Source organism: Carettochelys insculpta, chromosome 3 (assembly GCF_033958435.1).
Source record: "Carettochelys insculpta isolate YL-2023 chromosome 3, ASM3395843v1, whole genome shotgun sequence".
Taxonomy (NCBI): domain Eukaryota; kingdom Metazoa; phylum Chordata; order Testudines; family Carettochelyidae; genus Carettochelys; species Carettochelys insculpta.
In genome coordinates, this window is record NC_134139.1 from 114,877,719 (window position 1) to 114,898,269 (window position 20,551).

At 44.7% G+C, this 20,551-nt stretch overlaps 1 protein-coding gene across 2 annotated transcripts in view; it reads right to left on the reverse strand.

Annotated features, from left to right (window-relative positions):
* The window catches only part of PKIB (cAMP-dependent protein kinase inhibitor beta), a 107,113-nt gene extending 89,493 nt beyond the window's left edge, over positions 1 to 17,620 (reverse strand). Inside the window, exon 1 of one of the 2 annotated variants that reach the window (XM_074988792.1) lies at positions 17,465 to 17,620. The gene's annotated coding sequence lies outside the window, so the exon portion shown is untranslated. The remainder of the gene's footprint in view (positions 1 to 17,464) is intronic. The other variant, XM_074988791.1, reaches the window with a different exon arrangement.
* Positions 17,621 to 20,551: the final 2,931 nt, after the last annotated feature.

The window sequence follows — 20,551 nt, forward strand, 5'->3', positions numbered from 1 at the left end:
TTAAGGGGCTGCTGCACGCAGCAACCATAGAGCTCAGGGGCTGGAGAGAGCGTCTCTCAACCCCTCAGCTGATGGCCGCCATGGAGGATCCTGCTATCTCGATGTTGCGGGACGCGGATCGTCTATACGTGCCCTACTTCGACGTTCAGCGTCGAAGTAGGGTGCTCTTCCCATCTCCTGATGGGGATCGCGACTTCAACGTCTCGCCGCCTTACATCGATTTCAACTTCGAAATAGCGCTCGCCACATGTAGACGCTGCGGGCGCTATTTCGAAGTTGGCGCGGCTACTTCGAAGTCGTCGGCTCGTGTCAATGCAACTGAAGAGGCAAGACGCCTGGTTACAGGGGCCTTTGGGACATGAGTTCCTTTGCTGTTCTACCCGCTTCCCTTTTAAGTCAAGGGAAGTCTTTCTATTGATTTCACTGAGCTTTGGATTGGGTCTCCTAGGCACAAGCCAGGGCAACATCTCAAGAGAGCCACACTACCTAGCCTCAATGGGGTGAGACAAGAACAGAATTCTCAATCTTTCAGGTCTTTAAACAAAACACTGAATTTCTCTCATTCTTTCACACACACCATGTAAGAGAGGACTCTCATCGCAGAAGTGCATGTTCTGGGTAACATCTAAAGCTGTATCTGAAGAACAAGAAAACAAGACAATTGCTTCAGATGTCGGGTGACAGTATTCCCCTACGCCAAATACAGGACTCCCTAGAATGGGGGCAGGAGGGGTGGCTCTCTGGCTGCAGCTGCCAAGAAAGTGCAGTTCCCTGGTTGCCCCACACCACAGGGCACCAGAACAGGGCTGTCACCCCATGGGAGAGTTCCCCAGCTGTGGGGGCTCCCTAGCTATGGAGACAGCTGCCCTGTGGGGAGGGAGTGTGTCTCCTGCCTACATGGGAAGCTGTCCTGCAGTGGGGATTGGGCTACCTCCCTGCAGTGGTCTCCCCAGCTGCATGTGGACACCAGGTCCCCCTTGAAATCTTAGATGGGAAAACAAAACACATTACTCTACCCAAGCGTACCCTGCCTTACCGCTCCTGCTACAGCCCGTACTGGCTGGTCTGTATGTGCTACACATGCTATCCAACCAGTCCTTGATTGATTTCACCTGCAGTTGCGCTGACTTGGGGGAAGGGCAGCTCAGCATGGGGAGTGAATAGATGGGACAATTAGCTCTTTTGTTAAAAAAAAGCAGCACACCTGCCTAAAATATGGGATTGTCCCAGTGAAAACAGGACAGATGGTTACCCTATTCAGATAGTGAAAGGAACACACTACACTGTCTATCCTGTACCTAGACACATGGGTCTGCTGAGTGAGAAGGCATACAGAGGCCAGAAGAACGTAATTCAGGTAAAGAGAATGTAATTTGTCCACTGCACTCACCAGGCTCCAATATAACTACATTGACTGACCTCATTACTTAACTTACCTTTTCCCATTAAGATCATTTGTTTAATAAACATAGGGAGATTGTATAAAAGATGCAAATGTTCCTGACCCAGCTGCTAGTCTCAGAAGTATACCATTCAGTTCCTGAAGTAAGAGTTAGATCACTCCTTTTTATGATAGATAGAGGCAGGTTTTATATACCGTTATTGGTTAATCCTCAGAGATGCTCATCATTCACATCATACATATAAGTTACAAGAGCTGTATAGGTCTCAGCAATTCGGAGGGAGGGGAAATGAAGTCACTAATGGATATGAATTGTACAGAACAGTATGTAAACTTTCCTTTACAGAAGGCAGAAGAGAAAAGTTACCTACTTTGAACTAATTACATCTTAAATACAATTCTGAAACCTCCACATTTTTTCCCCTAATTGTACATGTAGCCTTCAGGAAAACTCTTAATCTTACTAAGGCAGGAGTTGACAGAATAAAATTAATGTGGTGGGAAATGGGGCCAATCGGTTCGGTATGTGGGAGGGGGCTCAGACCTGGGGCAGAAGGTTGAGATGCAAAAGGCTCTGGCTGGGGGGCACAGGCTCAGGGGTGAGGCCAAGGATGAGGGGCTCAGGGCGGGAGATAAGGTGTGGTGCATGGATGTGAGGGGTTTGAGGTGAAGGAGGGTGCGCCAGGACTACAGCTCTGTTCCAGCTCTCTCCTCACAACAGCACCTGGGCCAGGGAAGAAAGGCACCTCTCATTGCCTTGGCAGTTCCAAGGCCAGCTAGTATAGTCTTGCCTGTGAGCGGTTTCAAGCTAAATGATGGGAGGAAAACAAGAGGAGGTGGATGAAGGCAGCTATAAAGCTATATCACTACTGGTTAAGCCCTAGGGAAAATAAATCCATCCCTAGGCTATTGCCAAGGCAACATACAGCTTTTACTGTGTACCCCTGTAGAAACCCCAGCTGAGATCCAAAGCTATTTGAAGAGCTGCATGCTCAATCAAAAACCCAATTTCCAGACATTTTCTTCCCCATTTCTCACTCAGCTCTAACATGAGTCAGGTGACCATCCATCCCGTTTTAGCCAGGACTACCCCTTTTTGTAGCTCCCTGGAGCGCATCCTGACTTTTTTTGAAAAGCAGGCTAATTGCCCCATATGTTGCAAACCAGGGACCTGAATTTTAAAGACACAGCTCCTTAAGCAGCAGCGGCTGTCTGTTTAAAGAGAAGTCTGAAGGAGGTATGTAGGCTCTTTAAGCAGATTGTTTGAACATGCTGATACCAGCAAACCCAGGGGAGGGGGAGACAGGGGAATTTCAGATGGACAGGAAAGTCTCCCACCTGGATTAACATATGTTGTGCAAAATAGCACATGCTGTAATAACGGTGGGGACATTAAATTTCAGAAAGGTCCAAACGTGTCAATAAGCATCTGAACCTCATTTTTAAATGGCCAAAGGTGCATTCCATCACCATTCTGTACCTGCTGACTTTGTGATTTAAGTTGTCCTCGCTGGGCTCCAGGGCACCTGTGTAGAGTTTCATAAGGCAAGGGAGCAGAGAGTAAGCAGGGTCGCCCTACATAACAATAGGTATCGCCAAACGTGATTCTCAGATCAGGAAAAAGAAGTCCCATCCAGGAGCTTTCTGTACAGTCCAGAATTTCAAAAGATATGTGCATCGTGAACCCTCCCTGACCAGGCAACGTTGATGTTGGTGAAATGACCTCTCAACCCCTGCAACACCGTGGAGAAGCACCCCTTTTGGTTTATATACTCAGAGGTCTAAAGGTCTGGGGCCATGATGCAGATATGCATGCCATCTGTTGCCCCACCGCAGTTAGGAAACCCCTGGGCAACAAAGCCATCCACTATTGTCTGTACATCTCCCAGGGTCACAGGCTTCCTGAGGAGATGTTAACAGATTTCATGGGCCACCTGCATCACCACGGACCCCACTGTAGATCTGCCCACCCCAAACTGATTTGCTACTGACTGGGAACTGTCAGGCATTACAAACTTCCACAGTGCGACTGCCACTCACTTCTGAGACGTGAAAGCCGGCCTCATTCTTGTGTTGCTGCACTTCAGGGCGGGGGCCAGCACATCACAAAGTTCCATAGAAGTGGACTTGTGCATGCAAAAGTTCTGCACCCACTGCTGGTCGTCCCAGGACTCTAAAACCATGTGGTCCCACCAGTGTGTGCTGGTCTCATGAATCCAAAACTGCCATCCCACTGTCACCAGTGCATCCAGGACAGCCAGCAGCTCTGAGTTCTTGGACCGCAGTTGGGAGATTTGCTTCTCCAAACCATTGTCCTCATCAGCAGCAGCAGCATTATGATGCTGAACTGTCGCTGAGCTTTGTAATTGAAGGACAAATTGTGTGACGGCCAGTGTGGTTGCCGAAACGATGTGTGCTATGAGTTGAAGCATTTGGGGATCCATGCTTGCACTGGAATGCCGCAGCAGGAAATGGCACCATCTTCAGTTCATTTTCACGTGGTTACTAGTGCTCTGAATTCTGGGACAGTGCTTGGAATTCTGGGATTCAAACATGAAACAGCCACAAGTAACCAGGGCTAAGGCACTATGGGATAGGTACCCACAATGCACTGCTCATGCTGTAAAACTTGTACAGGATAATGGGGACATGGAGACTCGACACAGAAAAAAGGTGGGTCAAATTTCAAGAAGCTTGGTGGACACAATTCGAATTCATAATATCAAGGTTAAATAATCGAATTTATTAAAAATCAAATTTATCTCAGTGTAGACACAGCCCAAGACAGTTCTCTCCCACCCCCCGACATGCAACGCTGGCAGATAATAGGATGGGGATAGGGAGGGCAGGGCCCTCTGGTGGGGAAGTGGGGGCAGCCACTTGGAGAGAAGGAGAGACAGCTGCTAGGAGGTTGCACTTAGCTTGGTAGCCCACAGGCAGCACAAACAGACAAGTATCTGGAGTAAAAGGCAGCTGGGCCCAAACCAGGGGTTAGATGGGAGATCATGGGTTTGGAGGAGTCCCATGAAGGATGGGGGACAGGACTCAGAAGGGAGCAGTGACAGGAAGAAGGGGACAAGGAATGTGAATCATGGAGGAGGCCTGGTAGGGCTGGATTAACTCTTCTGGAGAACAAGGCTATTGGCTTTTGTGGGGCCCCCTAGGATCAGGTGTGAGCACAAAAATCATGGGTTCAGAATATGGGAGAGTTTGCTCCAGGCTGGGCCAGAAGGCTGGGGCATGAGATGTGGTGAGGGTACTCCAGGTAGGAGTGCATGCTCTGAGTTAGAGCCTGTGATGAAGGGTTTGGGGAGCAGCGGGAGAGAGCTCCAGGCTGGGGACCAGGGGTTTGGAGTGTGGGATGGGGCTCAGCCTGGCTCATTGACAGATAGGAGCAAAGGGTAAGCACTCAGGACCCAAGAAAATTTAAAATGGCCTAAAAGCCTCAGACCCTTTTAAACTGCTCAGACAGGTGTGGCAGGTGGAAACCTCCCACCCCTTTGGGGAGGCTAACCTCCCCACCCCCGCTCCATTCTTTCTGCCGGTGCCTGCCCTCAAAGACCAAAGCCACAGCCTCAGGTGGAGAAAGGTGAGGCGATGGGAAAAATAGGGTGGGGACAGGGAGTTTGGCTGCTTCACTTTGCATAGGTGTTAATGGTTTAGAAGGGAAAGAATGCGTTTTACAACAAATATCAGAGAGGTCACCATGTTAGTCTGTATCTTCAAGAACAAGAAGTCTTGTGGCACCTTACAGACTAACAGATATTTTGGAGCATAAGCTTTCGTGGGCAAAGACCAGCTACATCAGCGGGTCTTTACCCATGAAAGCTTATGCTCCAAAATATCTGCTAGTCTGTAAGGTGTCACAAGACTTTCTACAACACAGTTCTTTAGGAGTTTTGTAGCTATCTGAAACTGATAAATAACATAAAAATATCGTGTGTTACTTTGCTACTTGGTGCATGGTAAATTAAAAACTGGAAGGACTTTACAATGGATCCTGTTTATTTGACTTTTCAGTTTGAGTTGGATTTCCATATAAGTGATATCCATCAAGGTTTAGTATTTGTTTGGGGAGGGTATTTGAACCATTAGGCTGCAGCCCTTATCTTAATCCAGCCTTACCCTGGGAAAGACAGAGCTAGCTAGGCCAGGACTGCAGAGGAGGGGAGAGTCTCAGAGAGGTAGCCATGTTAGTCTGTATCTTCACAAAGAAAAAAGCAGCCCTGTACCACCTTAAAGACTAATAATAATATTATTAGGTTATGAAGTTTTGTAAGACAGAACCACTTCTTGGAAGGGGTGATCCAAAGGCAGCAACTAGGAAACAAGCAGGCACCATGTGGCCTGGGCACCTCTGGAGTGAGAGGGGAAGGTGGGGTTAGACGGGAGGTCAAGTCACTGTTTGAGAGCGAGAAACCCATGATGGATGATGTCAATGGGAGACAGCAGGCAGGTGGCAGCATCAGGGCAAGGGGTGAGGATTTCCAAGGCTTTCAGTGCTCAATCACTCATGGGGATTTCTAAGTTACAAGCTCTGAGAATCCTGTTTACAGAGTGGGGTATTAGAATATAGGGCTGTTGTTTACAGACTGGAAGGTTTGGCAATGGGCTTTATACAATGTGTATGGATATTAGAAGGAATGCTGTGCTGTATTGAATACAGTGAGGTATTAAAAGGTGTCAGGTATGGAGTAATGTATTTTTTATCTTTGAAAGATAAGGGTTTATCTGTTGTAAATCCACTGACTCCAGTGAAATTAAATGGGGGTGGGGTGAGGGGGTGGAACTGGCCTACTAGATTTCATTCTCTTTTTATAATACTGCAAAAATATCCAGAGGCTTATATTGTTCCAGAATCCACCCCTGTGGTCCTCTCTACTTCCAGCCTCCTATCCTGACTCCGGCACTCCTGTGCACACACCCAGCCCTGACTTCCAGCAGCTAAGTCACATATCGCAGCCCTCCCCCATATGCCCACAGCCTCCCGCACCTCTCTCTCACACTGCCCGCTCACACTCTGAAGGACAGTAAGATTAGAACAAAGCAGGCACTTTTACAGAGGAATAACCACTCAACCATAGGTATATATTTTTTAATTTTTACCTATTTTTGTTACAGTAATGCAGTATATTATTTAAACGGGTGCTCAGTCAACTTCATGTTATTTTGAATGTTTGTACTACATAGTTCTCCGGGGTTACCATTGAACTCACTTAACTCCAAGAAATTTAGCACGTGTTCCATGTTTCACATAGGGAAATATGGTCACCCAAGACATCAGTGGTCACTGAACACAGGAGTCCTTTCCATAATAACGTACATTTTAAGTTATCTAAATACTTACAGGTCTAATCTCACAATTCCTACTCAGTGGAAATTCCTATTGACATCAGCAGGCATTTTAGCTGAGTAAGGACTGCAAGAGTCAGCCTTGTTACCTGAACTTCACAGCACATATTGCCAAAGAGACAAAACTAGACTATTGCAAAGAATAAAGATAATTATAGTTTCATTTTAATGTCACCCTTCCCTGGGTCATACAGCAGTATGGGGGGGCGGGGAATCACACATTTTTATTAATTAGGATAAAACACCTCCACTGCTAAATGCTGTAATTCTGTCTGAGCAGACATCAGATCTAGTAGAAAAAATCTTGAATATCCACAGGCCCTACTTCCCTGCCATGGATGGCAAAGAGGGCGTGAGTGGGAATTAAATGGTACACTGGCTACATGCAGAAAGGTAAATTTCATGATGTAGTATGAAAGTGTCATTGTCACTCATTTGGTATCAGCTGCACAATTAAGTCATGACTTCTTCTCTTACAAATGCTATGGCCACCACAAGTTCATTCAGTACACATCATCAGGTGTTCTCTATAATGTATATGAATATATTCACATACATATTGCAAACTTAACTTTTCTAACAAACATAAGTGGTTTCCTCTTCTGAATTTTCATTATGTTGCAGACAATTTTTACATCCCTGTTTCAAATTTAGTCACTTCCACATGGTCCACCACAGCCACAAGCTATGTTCCCAGCATGCAAACGAGGATCTACTTCCTCCTTAATTACATTCATACTCATTTTTATGCAGCTCCTTATCTTTTAAATTCCGTCACTTTAACAATGCTGAAATCACAAATAATGTAAAATGATAAAGCACTCTAGCTGAGCATTAGTCCTCTAACAATTAAAGTTGCAGAATTTTCACATTCTGCTAATTTAAGAATAATAAATCACAGAAAGCACTGTCATTTGGTTTTCACTTAAAAACACACAAATCAGTTTACATGTTCATATGCACATTTGTTTCTATGGCTCTAACAACTTTCCCTAATGGCTAAAGCTGTGTTATACGAAGGTCAGACATTTAATAAAATATTTGCTTCCATGATGGCAAATGGAGGGGAATGCTGGAAATCAACCAAGACCATCTCAATAGACATAGCATACAATTTTCATGTGTGCACAAATCCCTTGGGCTTTTAATTACTTTGAATGGGATTTAGGAGAACTAAGTCACTTATTAAAATGTTATCCCTCCTCTTTTTTGCACTAATCATCCCAACTATTGCTCCATTCACTAATGTCTGCAACCTGGTGGCCAGGATTAATTACTAAGGGCTAGATTGTGTCTTGGCCCACACATATGCAGGGAATAAACTAATTTCCTTTACATCTCTGTGCAGACTTGGGCTACGTCTACACGTGCATGCTACATCGAAATAGCTTATTTCGATGTAGCGACATCGAAATAGTCTATTTCAATGAATAACGTCTACACGTCCTCCAGGGCTGGCAACGTCGACGTTCAACTTCGACGTTGGCCAGCACCACATCGAAATAGGCGCTGCGAGGGAACGTCTACACGCCAAAGTAGCACACATCGAAATAAGGGTGCCAGGAACAGCTGCAGACAGGGTCACAGGGCGGACTCAACAGCAAGCCGCTCCCTTAAAGGGCCCCTCCCAGACACACTTGCACTAAACAACACAAGATCCACAGAGCCGACAACTGGTTGCAGACCCTGTGCATGCAGCATGGATCCCCAGCTGCAGCAGCAGCAGCCAGAAGCCCTGGGTTAAGGGCTGCTGCACACGATGACCATAGAGCCCCGCAGGGGCTGGAGAGAGAGCGTCTCTCAACCCCTCAGCTGATGGCCGCCATGGTGGACCCCGCTATTTCGATGTTGCGGGACACAGATCGTCTACACATGCCCTACTTCGACGTTCAACTTCGAAGTAGGGCGCTATTCCCATCCCCTCATGGGGTTAGCGACTTCAACGTCTCACCACCTAACGTCGATTTCAACTTCGAAATAGCGCCCAACACGTGTAGCCGTGATGGGCGCTATTTTGAAGTTGGCGCCGCTACTTCGAAGTAGCGTGCACGTGTAGACACGGCCTTGAATATGTATTCATAGGCCAAACCAGATGCTATGCACCTGTTATCCCTCTCCCCTGACTCCTGAAGTAGATGGGCAAGAAGTGGGACAGAAAGAAGGGGGTATCTTGGCTCTGCATCCTCAATACACTGGCCAGCACAGGTGGAATACACAGAGGGCAGTGACTGCTGCTGGCACAAGTAACGGCAGAATGGAGACCAAATTGTGATCCCTGAGCCATGTTTTCTTCCTTGTGAGTCTCCTAAAATAGTGCATCACAACCCCTACTGTGGGCTGTTTCTTTGTAGTGTGATATGGTACTGAATTACAAGTGCCCCCCGAGATATCAAGGAATGATCTGTAGTACAGTATAGCTATTTTATCCTCCTATATCCAAAGACCTTTCCATTGCATATGCTCAACATTCACCATAGCTAACAAGCTAGGTGGAACAGCTCTGATGGTGAACTCAAATGGTTTGCTATCATCGGTCTGCCAGAGTCCCATTCTCAGAATCTGCTCTTGACGTATGCATTTATACATGTGTCCATGATTTAAAAGGAAGTCCTATATCTGACTTAGTCTGTAACAACACTGACTTGATTCTTTGATACCTTCTGGCAAGTAGGGACTTCAGAGTATCTGTACAGTATTAGAGAGGTAGCCGTGCTAGTCTGTATCTTCAAAAACAACAAAAAGTCCTGTGGCACCTGATAAACTAACAGATATTTTGGAGCATAAGCTTTTGTGGGCAAAGACCCACTTCATGAGATGCATTAGATGCTCCAAAGTATCTTCTAGTCTATAAGGTGCCAGAGGACTTCTTGTTGTTTTTGTATTGTATTACTTGACCAGTCAACTGTCAGGAGATCCAACTAGTTAAAAAGGAGGAAGAATGTTGGCTATAGCTCTTAAGTATAAGAAAAAGAAACAGATTAAATGTTGTGTATGGCCCATGAGCATATGCAATCAGTTTTAATAAGTATGTCTGATTCTCCCCTTATTAGGGTAACACTAGTGTCAGAGGAAAAACGGCCAAGATTTATTATTGTGCAACCATAGATGGTACTTTTTAGTAGTGAACAACACATATGATAATATTTAAAACATTTCATGCCTGTTAAAAAAAGCCTGATGTATATTCAGTGCAGCTGTGTACTTTTTTTGAAGTTAGCCTCAGATCTTTATGTTAGTTTTCATATATATATCACACACATGAAGTGCAAGTTCAGATTATATATATTCTACTGTATTAAGGAAATTAGTGAATAAACTAAATATACCACTGTTACTCAGCCCCCAGTGGTTCAGGAGCTAAATTAACTGTCCACTTTACCCAGAAGTGCCACAGCAGTGTGAATTCATTCTTTCATGCACTATATATTCATACTTAAACAGTATGACAGGGAAATGCTTATTTTTTATTTATGTATTTTCACAGCAAAATGACCAATTATTTTTATCAACTATAATCGTTGTGAGAGAAATCTTGATGCTATTTAAGCCATGTTTATTCAGAAATATGTATTATCCATACTTCAAATAATGGTCCTTCCCTCTGTGACTGTCTACTAGTATGATACACAGCACTCTTTCTCTGAAATAAGTGCTGCCAAACTGGGCTGTGTGCTGGAGACCAGTTGGCTAATAACTTAGTAAAAGTATCCTGATAGGTTAATAATTAAATCTCACAATGTCTTTTTAATGTGGTATAAAGAGCCTCAAGAGACCTATTAAAGAGTCACTTAGGCCTCTCAAGTCTCAGTCTATGACCAGGTCCACACTAAAGTGGAAGGTCAAATTTAAGATACTCAACTCCAACTGCGTTTATTACTTAGCTGGAGTCACTGTACCTTAACTCGAGTTTCTGTGCCATCTCTCCTGAGGGAGGTTCACAGGTGCACATGCTCCTGTAGACTTCCCTTAATCCTTGCAAGGGGCAGGAGTACCGGTGCCAGTGGTAGTCGGGGGGGAGGCTTGTGAGTTCAATTTAGTATGTCCCTACCAAGCATGCTCAATTAGACTCTGCTGCTGTCAGTCTTCCAGAGTTCATCCTCCCTGGAGTAAAGACATGTCCTATGTCCCACTTTACTACACCACGGATTTACCTTCTAAATGTCAGAGAGGGTACAAAAGTAGATACCAATATTAAAAAAAAAAAACAGAAAAGAAAATAAATTCCATCCCATAATCCTCAGTACCATCCCACATTAAATAATGAAACATATATTGAGGAATACAATCATCAACCATTGAAAAGAGATAAAACCATTAGCACTGACCACCAAGGATTGATAAAGAGATTCTACCAAGCAAGTTTGATGCCTCCCCTACCCTGCCCTCCCATTGAATTACAACATTACTATGTGAAGCTAAAGAAGTAGATGTAATATTTGACACCTGATACTGTCTAATTCCAATCAGCTTGGATCTCAACACTGACCCATGGACTGAAAACTGGCTGAAGGACCCTAAGGAATAAAATATAATAAAAGGGAATATACTTAAGTAGCACTGTAGAGGTCTAGTCTAGGAATGTTAGGTTTTGTCTTTTTTCTTCCCTTCATTAACAAACAGAAGAGGCTGAGCTGATTTAAAATGAAGTTCACAAATACTCAACTACGCAGAGTCACAAACACTGGAACAGTTGCAAAATGAGATTCAGCTTTAAAAAATCCAAGGCAATACATCTGATGAAAAATATTCCCAAACACAAGTACTGATTTGTAAGTGGAAAGTATGGAAGGCAGTAATGTGAAAAGAAATTATGATAGAAGAGACCAAATAAAAGGATTACCTTTTAAAAGCCAACTTTTATCTGCAGTTACTCTAAAATGGTATATGAGATACCACAGTTATTTTCTATTCAAACTACAAAGAAATGCTATGCTCTCATCACACTCAGCAGCAACAATTGATATATGTTGACTTTGTGACTCAGGAGACAAGAGATGAAACAATGTTAGTCTAACTTTCGCCCCCACATACAGAATTACTAAATCAAGTAAGTAATATGCGCCATCTGTGAATCTGTGGTACAACTGCACTTGGAGCATGGAGTTCATTTCTGGGAATCTCAGCTGGTTAATATCATTCCGGTAAAATAGAGAGCAAAGACAGCTATTGGAGAGAAGAGGTACGACCAAACTTTGGAAATCTCTGAACTCAAAGGAAGGAACAAGCATAGCAAAAGGTAGTATAACTAAGAGCAATGGGACGAAATTAATGAAAGGGAAGCTTAATCAACAGTATTTTTAAATAAATGCTACCAGCTCATTGAGCTGTCTTCAAGAAATTGCTTCGCTTGTTTAGATTGTACAAAATAGTTTGGCCAGCTGCATTTATTAAGCAAATTGATTTGTGAAATTCTCACAAATAAACTGTTCTATCTGATTTGCTATGATCCTTGGAAGATCATTTGATTAGATGCAATGAGCATTAGGACAACCACAACATACTAGTGGGGGCGGGGGACAAATTCAAGTATCTTCACAAATTTTAGCACAATTGTTCATTTATCCACAAATTTGTTCTGCAATGTATTTCTGCGTGTGTTTGGTGTTGGTCTCCCACGTCAAGAGTTTTAAATACGCAGTGAATAAACTATCACCTTTTGATTTAGATGACCATTCATAAAACATCAGTGTTGAATACCAAACAGTGGAAGCAACCCATTCATGAGCAGTCTATAGGATGAAATTCATTGAGCGCAACTATGTAATGTTGAGTAATGCCTGCAGAGCACAGAATGAGTTAATACCTGGTGTTTGGGAAAGCCTGTATTTATTTCATGCTGCCTTCCTGTTCTCTTGAATCTAAGCTTGTTGGGTTTTTTTGTGTCTTGTTTTGTTTTTTAATAAGGAATATTTTTAGCTGAGAGAGTCTCAGAGCAATCTGAGGCTCACTGACACATTGACCTCTGCTTGCAGTTGCAAAAATTGAAAGACTGAGTCCAAGAGGTGTGACCTGCCATGATGATTTAAATGGATGCTCATTCCATTGCCCAATAATACTACTTTAAAAGTCAATATTATTAACCATTTCACTGTTCCTCAAGATATGTTTCAAAAAAGGGCAAGATGGGCCATGGTTAAAGTCAGGAAGATCTTCACAGTCTACTTCATGATCGCTCATCTGGTCATGAACAGGGTTCCCTCTCATTTTTTCTATCCATGGGCAGAATAATTTTTGTTATGTGCACCAAGGCATGACTAGATGTGCACCACCAGTAGAAACACATGCTGTGTGGGTGGCTGTGGGCACTCTAGTAACCAGCTGAGTGGCACCTGAATTTCTTCTGGGTGCAAGCCCAAGCACTCAGCTTACAGGGGGCACTGGTCATGAAAGAGTGTTTGGACATTACTATCACTATTTTGCCATCACAACCGCCACTAAGAATCCATATACTCAAAGAGCCAAGCAGGGCCCCTGAGGCCCAACAAGGACAAGCCAAAGCCAGAGAGCCCCAGGTGTACTCAGGTCGCAGTGAGGGCAAGACATGCCCAAGGAGACCAGTGAGCATATATAATACTTTGAACATCTCCATCTACTGTCAGAACGGAAGCAAATAATGAGAGGGGCATCAGACACCAACAGGCACTGAGCCGATGGTTGTTGATGATGATGATCTACTGTAAGAGGCAGCTCTTGTGTGCAGAGATGAGAAGAATATATATTTTGCTTTTTCTAACTCATGCCTGAGCACAAACACGAAATCTGATTTGTTCACGAACGATTCATTAACCAAACATAGGCATCAAATATTGTTTGAAATAGATATTTCTAATTGCTCTATCAATAAATGGACAATAGGACACAATTTTTGCACTGACAGGCAAATGACTAGATGACCTACCAGGTCCTTTCCATCTCTGGATACTGTAGTTCTTATCAATACCTTTGAGTTTGTCTGGACTTCTTAAAGATCATTTCTGTTTTTATAGCACATTGGAGCAAAACAACATACGGAGCATGGACTTTGTAACTGCTGTGACATAATGAAACTTAACTGAACTGGACTGGTATGCATATACCAATGCACATGTAATAAAAAGTATAAGATTAAAAATGTCATTAGTGTGTTGCAGTGAATGATCTTTTTTTTTTTTTTTTGGAAGTTACATTTTTGTAGGGATATTTTAGTTTCTTTCACAGTGCCTTCATCAGCTATGAGAGGATTTCATAAGCATCAGAATATAAACAGACTACTGAACTATTTCACCATTTCAAAACAAATACTACCAATTCAAATTAAAAGAAATGGATAAGCTTGATTCCTAAGTCATCAGCAATGAAAAGAAGTAAACAAGAAAGCTGTGTCTACACTTGCATTCCTCTTTTGAAAAAGTTATTCAAATGAAGGAAATCGAAAGTGCAAATGAGGCACTGATTTACATATCTGGCACCTCATTTGCATAATCTCTTTTCAAAAGAGCTTCTTTTGAAAGAAAAAAAGCAGGGGAGACAGGGCTCTTTCACACGTAAATCCCATCTTCGAAAGATAGGAAGAAGGGTTCTTTTGAAGATGGGGTTTACTTTTGATAGAGATGCATCTACACTGCTTTTTTTTCTTTCGAAAGCTCTTTTGAAAAGAGCTTATGCAAATGAGGTGCCAGATATGTAAATCAGTGTCTCATTTGCACTTTTGATTTCCTTCATTTGCACATCTCTTTTCAAAGAGGAATGCTAATGTAGACACAGCTGAAACAATCCATATTTTATCTTTGCTTTTGGAATTTCTGGTCTGCTCAAGTATTTCAAGTTTATTTTGTTTTTGTTTGTTTTTTGTGTGTTTGTTTTGTTTAGCAGCAAAAGTCGCTGAAGATATAAACAAGTCAATATACACACCTTCATATTTCTAGTTCCTCCATTGAAACTACTACATCCAAAAGGAATTTTATTCCCTGCTGAGACAGTTGGAACAATTAGTATAGCCTACAGACTAAAAATCGAGTAAGCAGGGATGGACAGAAAATAAAAATTCTGTTTCATGAAAAGCTGAAGGTGTCGCATCTGTTTTCATTATACAGTGGAATAAAATTAGACCTTTCGAAATTTTTCATAAAAACAACCACTCACACAAAAGCAACTGATACTTCATAGTGAAGTGATTAGTAACAGAGGAAGCCGTGCTAGTCTATACACTATCAAAACAAAAAGCAGTCAAGTAGCACTTTAAAGACTAGCAAAATAGTTTATTAGGTGAGCTTTCGTGGGACAGACCCACTTCTTCAGACCATAGCCAGACCAGAACAGACTTTTCCAGAACGTATAAGATCCAGCTTCAAATCTAGTAGGGGACCCATACATGGGTCTCCCAGGTGTGTAGAAGGAAGTCTCTACCCTTGTGCTTTTTACTAAAATTTGCATCTGGAACTGAGAAACTCTCTCATCAGAACAGATGTTTTCAGAAAAAGTGCCAGTTTCTGCAACTTAGGATTTTGGACAAAAAATACTTTATTGAAAAATTCCTCATCTCTGAGAGTTAAAATCTTACTAAAGTCTGTTATTTTTTTTATTAGATATTAAATCTGAGACCTGGATGTGTCTATATACACTGGATATAAAGTGTAGGAGAGACTATTTACACATCAATACCATGTTAGATGACAAAAAGAAATTAATGGACTTCATAAATTTCCTTCTTCTTTCTTTTCCTAAAAACACTTGCTTTCTCTTCTTGAAGCCAGAGTGTTTTTTTAACATTTTGAGGGGGAAAAAATCACAGCTGAGCCAGGGAATGTTTCTCTTACTGTAATGACTTCATTAGCATTAGAAAGGAGAGGAAATATATGTTAATATTTGAACATTTTCTACTTGGTAGAAAAGACCAAAATATAAAGCAATAGCTTTCAATCACAGATTTAATTTTAAGATATATTTTTTCAGTTTTAGTGAAGGAATAGAGTCTGAGCCATTAAGTAAATAAAATACATATTTTAAACTCCACAGGAGCAGGAAAGTAGTATTCCCCATCTCCTCCCAGCAAACAATAACGTTTTATTTGAAACTCTTGTTTTCTTATTCTGAATTTCTATACACCTACCTATTGATTTACTGGCTATATTGTGGACCCCAGAACAGCACCCATTTAGAGATTTTTGTTTCAAATGGCCACCAAAAGATATGTCATATACACCTTTAAAACACTTTGAAACAGAATACATGTGTTTAGGATGTGGGGGGAAGATTAAAAGGAACAATGAGGACTAAAATCTGTGATCCATTTTTTGTATCGTCAGGCCTGGGACAAGCTCTATTTGAAACACAGCCTCAGCTTGCAAAGGCAGCCTGATGTGGACTTGTGAAAATCTGAGGGTTATTTAAACGTGGGGTCGGAGCTGCCGATGGGTGCAGTTTAGAGCCAAGGGAATAATCCTCCCAAATTCTATTTAGCCCACAGGATAATCCTGGCAGCCTACGGCTATACTAGAAGCATCAGTCGACAGACATTTCTTGTCGGAAAAGATTTACCAGCAAAACACCTGTTGACCAACTCCATCCATACCCTAAAGCAGACTGAAAGAGCGATCAGCTCTGTCACCATAGCAGCTGGACTGCTTGGCTACTCTCTCAACAAAACAGTGAACCAGAAGAAGAAGAGCACATAGGCCTGCCCAGTATCCTGGGAGCTCTGGCTGTCTACAGAAGGCCCCCCAGAGGCTACGTCTACACTAGAGAGTTTTGTGAACAGAATGGGCCTTCTCCAGACATCAGGGAGCGTCTGTAAAGCCTTCTGTCAACAGAGTCTCAACAGAACTCTGCATTTGTCTTGACAGTGTTATTCCTAGAAAAACTGAGGAATAACACTTCTGTTGACAAAAGTGCAGTGTAAGACACTTCTGATGATAGGAAGGGCTTCCGGTCAGCCGTTCTGTTGACAGAGGGCAGGGCAGTCCGGCTTTTCTCTGTGGACAGAGCGGTTTGCTCTGTTGATCGGTGTTTGGGTGTAGATGCAATCTGCCAGCAGGGGTTCCCTCGGCACAAGTCTGTGGGGAGCTGCTTCTTCTGTGGACCTAACCAGGGTGTCCACGCAGCTTTTTTGGCGACAGACGCTGTCGACACAGGCGCTCTCCCTCCGCCGGGAGAGGCAGAAGGCTGTCGCTGGCCGTGCCAAGTGTTGCCGGCAGCCCGTCGACAAAGCGCATTGAGCGGGGGGCCGTGCGGGGAGTTTTAGCCACAAACCTCCGGCGGTGTCCGAGCAGCTCGCCAGCCCAGCCGCAGCCGCAGCCGCAGTGTGGGGCTCGCCAGAGGCACAGGATCCCAGCGAACGCCTGTGGCCGGCTGGGAACAGAAGGATCCCTGCTCTCAGCAGGAGCGGGACTCAGGTGCTTCCTGCCCCCCGACGGGACGGCTCCCGCCCGGCCCTTCCCTCCGGCCGGGGGCAGGGAGGCGCTGCAGCCGGGCGGGACGGCCGCGCTTTTCAGCCCGGGGAGACTTTGCTGCCGCTACTCCGCCCGCGCCCGGCGCTGCACGGCAGAGCCGCTCCCGAGCGGGGGCAGCCCGCGTGACCCGAGCCAAGGCTCCCGCCGCTCAGCCCGGCCGCCAGCTCCGGCCCTGGCGCCGGGCGGGCTGGGTGCGCCCAGCGGGGCCCGCCACGCCGCAGCCCTGCCCCGGGGCAGCCTTGGCTCCGCCCGGCCCCGGCCCCGGCCCCGGCCCCGTACTCACCAGAGGAGCGGAGGCGTCAGCGGCGATCGCCGTCTCCCAGCTCAGCCCAGCAGGGGCTGGCGGCCGGGCAGCGCGCGGGGAGAGACGCGCCTCCGCGGGGGGGGGCGGGGAGGGCTCGGCCCGTGTCTCTGTCACCGCCCCCTGTGGCGAGCCAGCCCCGCCCCCGCCGCCGAGCAGCGGCTACAGCGCGGCGAGCCCCTTTCCCGGCCGCTCCGACACGTCCCTCCCCTCTGGCCCCCGCCCGGGCCGGTGAGGGCGGGGCTGGCTGAGGCGGGCGGTGGCTGGGGGGGGGGTGAACCCCCCTCTTCTCTAGGGCAGCTCTGAGCACACTGGGCGTGTCGGGCCGCCTCCCCACGCACACCCCTGTCTGATGTGATCCAAAGCGATGGCCGTTTCGGTCACCTTCCTGTGAGAAAGCCCAAAGGCCCTTTCGGCACGTGTCCGAAAATAAGGGTGGGGGGCGTAAAACTTTACCAAGGGCTGTGTGAATGTGCACGCACGGCAAAACCGGCATCCGCACGTTGGAGAGTCACAGAGAGGTTCCCGGGCTACTTTCTACTCCAACGAAACAAGACACAGCAGGAGAAATGGAGCACTTTAAAGACAAACGAAATGATTTATTGGGTAATGAGCTTTGGAGGGACATGTCTCAGAGAGGTGGCCCTGTTAGTCTGTATCTTCAAGAACAAGAAGTCCTGCGGCACCTTATAGACTCACATATTTTGGAGCATAAGCTTCGTGGGCAAAGACCAGCTACATCAGATGCATGAGAGACGCATCCTCTCATACATCTGACAAAGCAGGTCTTTGCCCACGAAGCTTATGCTCCAAAATACCTGTTAGTCTATAAGGTGCCACAGGACTTCTTGTTGTTTTGGAGGGACAGCCCCACTTCGTCAGATCCAATGAAGTGGGTCTGTCCCACGAAAGCTCATCACCCAATAAATCATTTTGTTTGGCTTTAAAGTGCTGCTGCTGTGTTTTGTTAGATCTCAGCGTTGTTAAGGAGCTGGATGAGCCTGAGACCCAGCAGGCGATGGTGCTGCACTCTCTTTCCAAAATGTCACCCTCCCTCTCCCCCCACTTTGTGCGCCACTGCTCTAGGTGACAATGGGGAAGCACTGAAGTTAGTACAAAGAGTAGGAGAAGGCAAAATCTGGTTCTGCGGGCATCCTGCAGCATGAGCACCACCCACCTCGCTGGATCTCATAAACACCTGCACTGTCCCATTTTTGGTCCTGGCACCCCAGAATCCCTCTTCCCCTCTCTCTCTCACTCTCCTGCCTCTGAGGTAGACCATAAAGCACCGGGATAAAATGTTGCCCCTTCCCCACCACAAAGCGTATGGTAAGATACAAATAAAACAGCAAGCACCCTTGCCTCTTGCACGAGTGGAGAAATTCAGACCCTATCTGGTACACTGTATTTATCAGGAACAGTGGAAACTTTTGGGAAATGGGGAGTCTATATAGAAAGGATGGGCTCCTCCTAAACCGAAATGGAATCAGGTTACAGGTGCTTAAACTTAAAAAAGCTGTAGAGCATTTTTTAAGCTAAGGGCTGGGCGAAAGCTGACAGGTGTAGAAGAGCATATGGGTCAGCCAACCCTGAGGGGAACATCTACTAGTGGAGCTTCTCTAGTAAGGAGAGTAAGATGGAAAAAGATAAAATACAAGGATCAGAGAGGTAGCTGTGTTAGTCTGTATCTTCAAAAACAAGAAGTCCTGTGGCACCTTATAGACTAACATGTTTTGGAGCATCAGCTTTCATGGTCAGATACCCACTTCGTCAGAGCTTATGCTCCAAAACATCTGTTAGTCTAGAAGGTGCCGCAGGACTTCTTGTTTTTGAAAATACAAGGAGGATCTCATCTGAGACAGTCAAATGAAAAAGAGTCATTCAATTACAGCATCTAAGGGCAGACAGGCTAAAACTGACACAGTTTTATAAAGCTTACATACCCATTTTAGAAGTCTCTGTAATAAGAAGGTTGAACTAGAATATCTCATATTAAATGAGGCTATTGATACAATAGGTAACACAGAAATTTGGTAGAATGAGCAGCAGGGCCCACTGCCACTACAGGTCAGGTGGGAGGGGGCCCTGTGCCCCTAGAAGGGTGGGGCCAATGGCAGTCAACTCTTAGCACTGCTCAGACCACGGCACTAGGTCCCCATCCCTGAGCCACACAGAATGTCAGAGCAACACTGCCGCAGCAATTCAAGGGTTGGCTATTAGGAAACATTTCCTTACTCTCAGGGTGGTTAATTACTGGGACAAATTGCCTAAGGAGGTTGTAGAATCTCCATCATTGGAGCTATTTAACAACAGCTAGATAAATACCTAACAGCAATGATATAGGTGGCGCTTGGTCCTGCTGTGAGGGCAGGGGAGTGGATCTGATGAGGTTTCGAGGTCCCTTCCAGTTCTGGTATTTTATGGTTCTATGAATTACAAAATCCTGGGCATTGTATACAAATCATGGCTGCACTTTCTGATTGTGGAACAGCAACATATATTTATTTCAATATGCACTGAAGCTACCAGAAGTACAACCTATTGATTTTCCTAGTTCAATTAGTTAAAGCATGAGCAACTTTCCTGGGAACTCCAAGTGATATTTTACGGTTTTTACATTCACCTTGTTAAATGCTAATGTAGAGGTTCTTAAAAGAAGTGATTTTGCAGGGTTTGAAAAACTACAAAACTGAGAGCTAAGCCCGTTATTGATGGCGAACAACTGTATTGTTGAGTTCTTTCCAATTTAAAGGAATAAGCAGCTATATGCTGCTTATTATGTACCATAGTTAACTATAATGTGGTTTTAGTCCACATTCTATTGCCTATAATTTTAAATGTAACATTACATGTCCCTTGCCTTCTTGTACTTTCTTTCCCTTCCTGGTTTCTTGCCACAGTTTATTTTGTGGAATAATTCCAGAGCCCTGATTTCCACAGGTGCTGAGCACCTCTGTCTCTCATTGACTGCACTTGGAGTGTGGATGCTCTCAGCATTTGTGAAAATCAGAGTCAAAGCATTTCCTGTGCTGCCTTAAACATCTGTTTCCTCTTTTCCTTTTCTCACCC